The sequence below is a fragment of the Argentina silus genome (assembly GCF_951799395.1).
Source record: "Argentina silus genome assembly, chromosome: 14".
Taxonomy (NCBI): Eukaryota; Metazoa; Chordata; class Actinopteri; order Argentiniformes; family Argentinidae; genus Argentina; species Argentina silus.
In genome coordinates this window covers 20,166,470-20,176,304 of record NC_139668.1, presented here as the reverse complement: position 1 = coordinate 20,176,304, position 9,835 = coordinate 20,166,470, and the positions used below count along the sequence as shown (strand labels likewise).

The window sequence follows — 9,835 nt, the reverse complement described above, 5'->3', positions numbered from 1 at the left end:
TGAACTGAATCGAATCAGATAGAATAATCCCTTTTCTCCCTGGGAGAATTTAGGGACAAAGTACCTTCAGAATGTTTTTGTTTATTGCAGTCCAGAAGATACTTAACTTAGAATCTTTAACATCCACTGTACTGGTGGTTTGCTAGGGGATATTGTATACATCAACACATACTTAACCAACAGAGTCACATCAAACAGAAACCCCAGCCATAGTCAGAGGGATGTGAATTATTGCAGTTCAGTCACCAAGAAACCACACCACTCCTGCCAAGAAGCCTGACACCAAGACACACTGACCGGATTGGTGGCATTTTGTTTTGATTTATTTTATCTTTCCTCAACACAGTTGATGATGATCTCTCTCATCTGGAATTCTTTGGTAACCCATACAACAGCGTAGGAGGCCCAGGCCCTAGGCCAAATGTGTGTGTGTGTGTGTGTGTGTGTGCGTGCGCGTGTGTTCATATGATCATACTGTGTGTTGACGGTTGTGCTGCAGGCACCACTGCTACAGCCATGTGCAAGTGATGTCTCCTACTGGCATCTAATAAGCTCATTATCTCACTCGTTTGAAAAACAACATTGATTTGCCTTATAGGCGTGTGTGTGTGCGCGCGTGCGTGTGTATGTGCGTGAGTGTGTGTGTGGGTGCATCTCCTCGCGAGAGGTTTGTTCAAGGGAAACGACAGCTACTGAATCTGTCCGCAAGGAGGAGTGAGCCATCATCCCGGTGACGGAGACGGAGACGGAGACGGGACGGGCGGAGGACTGGAGACAGGCAGCCCGTCTAACTTTCTACCAAAATACAGATTTTCACTGAGGATCCTTTAGGTTTTTTACCGTGACATCGGCTGGTCTTTTCACCGAACAGCTCCACCTCAGCAGTGAGCCGAGAGGTGAATGTTTTGAACGCCGACGGTAAGTCGGGCTGACCGGAGAGAACAGCAGCTGGCTCGGTCTCAACTTCAGCTTTGTTCAGAGAGAGAGAGAGAGAGAGAGAGAGAGAGAGAGAGAGAGAGAGAGAGAGACACACACACACACACACACACACACACACACACTAGCTAGCTAGCGAGTTTGTGTTGGAAGGATTAAGAATTTAACATGTAACGAAGTTAATTATTTGTTTGTTTCATAATTCGACTGCCTGCTTCTGGTTCTGCTCTTAGCTTCAAAACAAACCAAAGAACATAGCTAATCCTGGCTGAGCTCTGGACTGGGTGAGTCAGTGTGTGTGTGTGTGTGTGTGTGTGTGTGTGTGTGTGTGTGTGTGTGTGTGTGAGAGAGAGAGAGATTGAGTGAATGTCGATATCCCCTAAAGTGTTAGCATCAGCATGCTAGCTGAGCTCTTCCATTCCCGTCTCGCTGGGTTGACAGACGACAGTGATTTCCCTCGTCGGTTCACCGTCTTTGACGTTCTCTAAAACCACTGACATGACAGACCAACAGTTTCATATCATAAAGCTCTGCTCAGGCGTCTGTACTGTTCATGTTCTAAAACCACTGACATGACAGACCAACAGTTTCATATCATAAAGCTCTGCTCAGTCGTCTGTACTGCTCATGTTCAGCGTGAGCTGTCTTCAACAGCTAGCCAGCTGTTAACTGCTTAGTTAGTTGGTTGGTTAGTTGGTTGGTTGGTTAGTTAGTTGGTTAGTTAGTTAGTTGGTTAGTTGGTTAGTTAGTTGGTTAGTTAGTTGGTTGGTTAGTTAGTTGGTTAGTTAGTTAGTTAGTTAGTTAGTTGGTTGGTTGGTTAGTTAGTTGGTTAGTTAGTTGGTTGGTTAGTTGGTTGGTTAGTTAGTTGGTTGGTTAGTTGGTTGGTTAGTTAGTTAGTTAGTTGGTTGGTTAGTTAGTTAGTTGGTTAGTTAGTTAGTTAGTTGGTTGGTTGGTTAGTTAGTTGGTTAGTTAGTTGGTTGGTTAGTTGGTTGGTTAGTTAGTTAGTTAGTTGGTTAGTTAGTTGGTTAGTTAGTTGGTTGGTTAGTTGGTTGGTTAGTTAGTTAGTTAGTTGGTTAGTTAGTTGGTTAGTTAGTTAGTTAGTTAGTTGGTTAGCTAGCTGGCTATCCGGAGTGTAAACAGTGCTAATGTTGTCATGAACTCAACCAGCTAGCTGCTCGCTAAGTTTGCTGATGGTTGTGTTTGTCTGTAGCTAGCTGTCTGTAGCTAGCTGTCTGTAGCTAGCTCGCTAGCACAACACTTCCCTACAGACACCGATCATTCGCTTAGAAATACAGAACCATTCTTCTTCTAGCACTGTGACTGTCTATGGCCCTGGTCCGAGCAGTGATTACTTTATCTTATGATGACTGTTGGACAGATGATTCACTTACTTAAACAGATGGATTTGTTGTAAGTCTCTTTGGATAAAGACGTCTGTTAAATGCCATGAATGTAAATGTAAATGTAATGCTTCGAAGTAAAGTGTGTTGAGGTTCGTTGCAGTGTTCTGTGGTGGAGCTGCTTGTGAAGGCCCTTCACAGTCGGTTGGCTGAAACTGAAGCTTCTTGCTCTTCGTGTTAGTGAGAGAGAGTTTAACACCATCTGTGTGTGGTTAGTTGTCTTGTTCTCTCTCTCTCTCTCTCTCTGTGTGTGTGACCATTTGTGTGGTTCATATAGTTGTTTTGTTAAAGTTTAACGCCAATTTCAGGTGTTTTGGCCATTTGTAGGTATGATACATGAGACAGATAGTTTGACAGGTGTGTGTGTGTGTGAGTGTGTGTGTGTGTGTGTGTGTGAGTGAGTGTGTGACCATGATGGTGGTGCTTAATCAGAGTCTTGTGTTTGTTAGGGTGCCCTCCCATGTTCAGCCGAGGAACACTAGTAGCTTTTATACGCTGAGAAGTGCAGCGTGGAGTTCTTCCTCTCTGACATTCCTGGGATTCTGACCCCGCGGCCGGGCCAGACGGGCGCTCTGTGTTTACAGAACATCCAGACGTTCTATGGTCATATTCTCAACATGCGTCAGAACAACAGATGGTGTAGGCACTGACGGGTCCAGTTGTCTGTCTGTCTGTCTGTCTGTATGAGGATCTCTGTCTGTCTGTCTGTATGAGGATCTCTGTCTGTCTGTCTGTATGAGGATCTCTGTCTGTCTGTCTGTATGAGGATCTCTGTCTGTCTGTCTCTCTGTCTGTCTGTATGAGGATCTCTGTCTGTCTGTATGAGGATCTCTGTCTGTCTGTATGAGGATCTCTGTCTGTCTGTCTGTGTGTGTGTATGAGTGTCTGTCTCTGTTTGTGTGTCTGTCTGTGTGTGTGTATGAGTGTCTGTCTGTCTGTTTCTGTGTCTGTCTGTGTGTGTGTATGAGTGTCTGTCTGTCTGTTTGTGTGTCTGTCTGTGTGAGTGTCTGTCTGTCTGTATGAGAGTCTGTCTGTATGAGAGTCTGTCTGTATGAGAGTCTGTCTGTCTGTCAGTCTTATCTTTCCTCCTGTTGGATCAGCTGTGTCATGGTTCCGCTGGGTCATTGTCATATGTCTGACACCTCCCTTAAGAATGATAAAAGCTTATTGGCAGTGACCCGTGATGACTCGGGTTGTCTTATAGGCTGTTACTGTTTAACCTGACCAATCTCTGCTCTGCACTGACGAGAGGCGGGACTAAACAGCAACAGGGGTCTACAGTAGCCTAGTCTTCAGGAAGGTGATAGAAATGTTGTCGGTAGAGACAGTAGTAGAGCTGATGCGACTCTATTCTCTGTGAGAGAAGCATGTCTGCTCTATTCAATGCATTTCTATCTGCATGTTGTATTCACACAGCCCTTGTAGGCCTAGGTGAGCTGTGTCTGCTTCCCATTCAGGTTGCACACAGACACAGAAGCAGAGAAACACCACGCTGTGCTCTGTCACTGAATAATAAACCGGATATGCTACTGGTCTGTTGTGGAAAGCTGAAATGAAGTCAGAAACAGTTCACCCTTGAATTAACTGAAAGTAGGAAGGTAGGTAGGAAGGAAGGAAGGAAGGAAGGGAGGGTCGGTCCTCTGTGGCTCAGTTGGTAGAGCATGGCGCATGTTATATGAGGTAGACCTTACCATGTTATATGAGGTAGACCTTACCATGTTATGAGGTAGGCCTTACCATGTTATATGAGGTAGACCGTACCATGTTATATGAGGTAGACCTTACCATGTTATATGAGGTAGGCCTTACCATGTTATGAGGTAGGCCTTACCATGTTATATGAGGTAGGCCTTACCATGTTATATGAGGTAGGCCTTACCATGTTATGAGGTAGGCCTTACCATGTTATATGAGGTAGGCCTTACCATGTTATGAGGTAGGCCTCACCCTGTAGATGACTAATATCCTCATGTTTAGCTGAGCAAGATGTTGGACTCATTATGCACACACTGTATTTGCCCTTCAGCAGTGTTCCACTGACTATAATTAGATTAGATTAGGCCTAATTGGTGTATGCTATGCTGTGTTTTTGTCTTGTCTGTTGTTGTTTTTTATGTCTTGCTTTTGCGAGCTGCTGTTGTAGGACGAACCGCCTCTTGTAGGACATTGAACGTTTTCTGAACTGGAATGAACTGAAGCAGGGCCCGGCCATGTGACCATGTCAGGCTTGTTCTGCTCGGCTGTTCGTACGCGGAGCAACTCTCTCTCCATGTGATGCTGAGGCCGCCTCTCTCCACGGCAGGAAACCCAGACAGAACCACAAGCTCAGGTTCACATCTCCAGAGAGAGGGAGTCAGACCCTCTGTCTCTGTCTGGGTACGGGGAGGCTGGTGGAGGTAGAAATCGGAGGACGGGGCTCATTGTAATGCATGGTACGGAATCAGGAATGGTATCAAACGCATTCCAGTCCATGCATTACAATGAGCCCGTCCTCCGATTTCTACCTCCGCCAGTCTCCCCTGTACAACAGCCTGAAGCTTCAGCTGCTGTGTGTGTGTGTGTGTGTGTGTGTGTGTGTGTGTGTGTGTGTGTGTGTGTGTGTGTGTGTGTGTGTGTGTGTGTGTGTGGATTCATTGAGATTGAGCTTGGCAGTTCCTGTCAGAGTCAGCAGTGATTGGATTCTCAGTCCTGTATTATAGCCTGTAGTACTGCAACAGGACAGAGTTGAATCCTCCACTGATTGTCTTCCTCCACCCCAGAGGGGAGAGAGGAGAGAGGGGGGGGGATACTTACATTTAAGTAATTAATTACTTAGTTCCAGAAGAAACTTCCTGGGCTTGCAAAGTCTTATTTGGAAGTAGAAAAAGAGTTTAAAGATCGTTTTGAGGATAAATAGATAGATAGACATCTTTGCATATATATATATTGTTTTCCTTACATTTTAGAGTACTTGGGCCTGGCTGTTGAGGTGGAGGTGGTGCACAGCCAGGAGGATAGACGTGTCTGTCAGGAGGATAGACGTGCACAGCCAGGAGGATAGACGTGCACAGCCAGGAGGATAGACGTGTCTGTCAGGAGGATAGACGTGCACAGCCAGGAGGATAGACGTGTCTGTCAGGAGGATAGACGTGCACAGCCAGGAGGATAGACGTGTCTGTCAGGAGGATAGACGTGTCTGTCAGGAGGATAGACGTGCACAGCCAGGAGGATAGACGTGCACAGCCAGGAGGATAGACGTGCACAGCCAGGAGGATAGACGTGTCTGTGAGGAAAAGGTATGTTAGACTTCTGGTCAGAGAGCACAGGGTTTACTAAACATTGTTGAAGCACGCAGACAGACAGGCAGGCAGGCAGACAGGCAGACAGACAGACAGACAGACAGACAGACAGCTATTAGGCAGCAGTACTATAGTGTCCTCTCCACAGTCTCTCTCTCTCTCAAGTTCCCCACACATTCATAATAGACATATCTCTCCTCTTCTCTCTCTCTCTCTCTTCTCTTCTCTTCTCTCTCTCTCTCCCTCTTTTTTCTTCTCTTCTCTTCTCTCCCTCTCTCTCTCTCTCTCTCTTTTCTTCTCTTCTCTTCTCTCCCTCTCTCTCTCTTCTCTTCTCTCTCTCTTCTCTTCTCTCCCTCTCTCTCTCTTCTCTTCTCTCTCTCTCTTCTCTTCTCTCTCTCTTCTCTTCTCTCCCTCTCTCTCTCTTCTCTTCTCTCTCTCTCTCTCTCTCTTCTCTCCCTCTCTCTCTCTTCTCTTCTCTTCTCTCTCTCTCTCTCTCTCTCTTCTCTCCCTCTCTCTCTCTTCTCTTCTCTTCTCTCTCTCTTCTCTCCCTCTCTCTCTCTTCTCTCCCTCTCTCTCTTCTCTTCTCTTCTCTCTCTCAAACACACACAGTGGGGCTGGTGATGACAGACGACACAGGGTTTCATTGAAAGCTGTGGTTTATTTTAGCCCCCGGCTGACAGACAGACAGAGACGGACAGAGAGACAGAGAGACGGACCCCCTCACACAGAGGCTGGTGGTGAGAGAGAGAACAGGGAGGAATCCTTGTGATGTTGTCTGCCGCCAGCCGCCAGCCGCCAGGCCCAGAACTGGGCTGAGGTTGTGTTTCTGCTTGACACCGGCGCTGGAAGAACACAGCAACTTGTCTCACGAACGGAGAACGTCTCATTGATTGGCAACACATAGGCGTGTGTGTGTGTGTGTGTGTGTGTGTGTGTGTGTGTGTGTGTGTGTGAAGGGGGGCAGACTTGGTTGGTTGGTTTGTGTTTGTGTGTTTGTTCGTATATTTAACAAGCTCAGTTTGGAAAATTGCATTGATTGGCACCACACAGGCGCGTGTGTGTGTGTGTGTGTGTGTGTGTATGAAAGGGGGGCAGACTTGGTTGGTTGGTGCGTGTGTGCGTGTCTGTTCATTCGTATATCTAACAAGCTCACTTTGGAAAATCGCATTGATTAGCACCGTGTATCTGTGTGTGTGTGTGTGTGTATCTGTGTGTGTCCTGGGCGGTGTAACTTAATGCGCATTGTCATGTTCAGGAAGTCTGTGCTCGGAGAGGAATGTCAGAGGAAGTTCCATTATTACGATGTTCATTAAAGAACGAGTCATGGAGCAGCAGAGCTGACGTTCCTCTGATAGACCTCTCTAACGTTCCTCTGATAGACCTCCCTAACGTTCCTCTGATAGACCTCTCTAACCCTAACGTTCCTCTGATAGACCTCTAACGTTCCTCTGATAGACCTCTCTAACGTTCCTCTGATAGACCTCTAACGTTCCTCTAACGTTCCTCTAACGTTCCTCTGATAGACCTCCCTAACGTTCCTCTGATAGACCTCTCTAACGTTCCTCTGATAGACCTCCCTAACGTTCCTCTGATAGACCTCTCTAACCCTAACGTTCCTCTGATAGACCTCTAACGTTCCTCTGATAGACCTCTCTAACGTTCCTCTGATAGACCTCTAACGTTCCTCTAACGTTCCTCTGATAGACCTCCCTAACGTTCCTCTGATAGACCTCTCTAACGTTCCTCTGATAGACCTCCCTAACGTTCCTCTGATAGACCTCTCTAACCCTAACGTTCCTCTGATAGACCTCTAACGTTCCTCTGATAGACCTCTAACGTTCCTCTGATAGACCTCTCTAACGTTCCTCTGATAGACCTCTAACGTTCCTCTGATAGACCTCTCTAACGTTCCTCTGATAGACCTCTAACGTTCCTCTGATAGACCTCTCTAACGTTCCTCTGCAGCTGAACTGGTGTTGTACTGTAGAGTCTGCAGCTGAACTGGTGCTGTACTGTAGAGCCTGCAGCTGAACTGGTGTTGTACTGTAGAGTCTGCAGCTGAACTGGTGCTGTACTGTAGAGTCTGCAGCTGAACTGGTGCTGTACTGTAGAGCCTGCAGCTGAACTGGTGCTGTACTGTAGAGTCTGCAGCTGAACTGGTGCTGTACTGTAGAGCCTGCAGCTGAACTGGTGCTGTACTGTAGAGTCTGCAGCTGAACTGGTGCTGTACTGTAGAGTCCGCTCCCTCTGGCCAGACTCTGGCTGTCCTCACCGTTGGTTTCACACGTTTGATGAGTGGTACTTGGGGAGTAGGAATAATGAGAGGTGATCAGACTGTCCCAGGTGGGGGAGGGGAATGGCTTTGTAAGCCTCAGCAATGTTTGTATACACATGATCTAGAGTGTTGTCTCTTCTGGTGGGTTAGGGTCAGGGTCAGGGTCAGGGTCAGGGACAGGGACAGGGTCAGGGTTAGGGGCAGGGTCAGGGTCAGGGTCAGGGTTAGGGTCAGGGTTAGGGGCAGGGTTAGGGTTAGGGTTAGGGTCAGGGTTAGGGTCAGGGTTAGGGTCAGGGTCAGGGTCAGGGTCAGGGTTAGGGTTAGGGTCAGGGTCAGGGTCAGGGTCAGGGTTAGGGTCAGGGTCAGGGTCAGGGTTAGGGTCAGGGTCAGGGTCAGGGGTCAGTACAGTTCTCAGGTTGGAGTGGTTGAAATCCTCTCCAGCGATAAAAGCTCCATCCGGGTGCAGTGTGTTGTTTGCTAATAGCAGCATGGAGTTCTTTCATTGCTAACATATGTACATGGCATAGCTTAGCTAGCCTTCACGGGCTAAATGGCTAACAGCTGTGGATATGTTTTTACATAGACATTTAGGCCTGTGAAGGCTAGCTAGGCTAACAGCTGTGGATATGTTTTTACATAGACATTTAGCCCTGTGAAGGCTAGCTAGGCTAACAGCTGTGGATATGTCTTGCCAGGTAATACCGATAGGATGTTAGCGTAGCTAGCCACCTGTAGTCCAGTATGAAGTCAATAGGGGGTTTACAATGAGAGGGGTTAGCAGCTACAGTAGGCCAACCAATGACACACACACACATATCTATATATATAACTGAACCAGTGGGATGCCTGTCTGCTGACATCATTTCCTCCCTACAATGCTCAACCGAGAGAGAGAAAGAGGGCGGGACAGTTAATCTGGAGGCTCCGCCCCTTTTCCAATACCATGGAACTATGTCTGTGGAGGCTCCGCCCCCTTTTCCAATACCATGGAACTGTGTTGGTGCTTCTGTTAACCCTTCATGTCCCTTCTGGCTGGCAGATCCACATGGACTTCCTGGTAGATTCCCCCACCGTTCTCAGCCTTCTCCCGTCCTGTGCCCTCTCTTCTGCCCTCCCCCACATGGATTTCGAAGCGTATGATTGGTGTAGGCCTGAGCCTGATCGTACACACCCCCAGAGCAGGGCTGCTGACACAGACTCTGGCCCCGTTCCAACACTAAAAAAATGCTTCCTTTCTTTTCCTCTTCTGAGAAGTCATTTCATTTCAGGAGTATGCAGGCAGGATGAGTGTCCTCTGTGGGGGTTAGTTCTGCATCTCCAGTTTGGTGTTGAATGAATGGCCACACACACACACACACACACACACACACACACCACACACACACACACCACACCACACACACACACACCACACCACACCACACCACACACACACACACACACACACACACACACACACACACACACACACACATACACCACACCACACCACACACACACACACACACACACACACACACACACCACACACCACACCACACACACATACCACACACACACACACACACACACACACACACACACACACACACACACACACACACACACACTAGTAGCCCGTGCTATAGTTCCAGTGTCATGCTGAATGCTCGTCTGTGTAAAGCTTCCTGCCTGTCCTCCTCTGCAACTGGGACGCCATCCCAATGTGTGAGCTGTGGTCGTGTGGGTAGGAGTTAGGACTACACACACACACACACACACACACACACACACACACACACACACACACACAGCACAGCACTCCACGCACTCTCATAGAAACCCCCCATTTCTCTCCTTCTCCCTCTCCCCCATCTCTCTCTCCCCTATCCCTCTCTCCCCCATCCCTCTCTCCTTCTCCCTCTCTCCCCCATCCCTCTCTCCTTCTCCCTCTCCCCCATCTCTCT

General features: G+C 47.8%; 1 protein-coding gene across 2 annotated transcripts in view; it reads left to right on the top strand.

Moving 5' to 3' along the window:
* The first annotated feature begins 766 nt into the window (after nt 1–766).
* The window catches only part of LOC310814785 (E3 ubiquitin-protein ligase RNF19A-like), a 23,982-nt gene continuing 14,913 nt past the window's right edge, over nt 767–9,835 (top strand). For both annotated transcript variants that reach the window (XM_083684286.1, XM_083684285.1), the window contains exon 1: nt 767–918. The gene's annotated coding sequence lies outside the window, so the exon portion shown is untranslated. The remainder of the gene's footprint in view (nt 919–9,835) is intronic.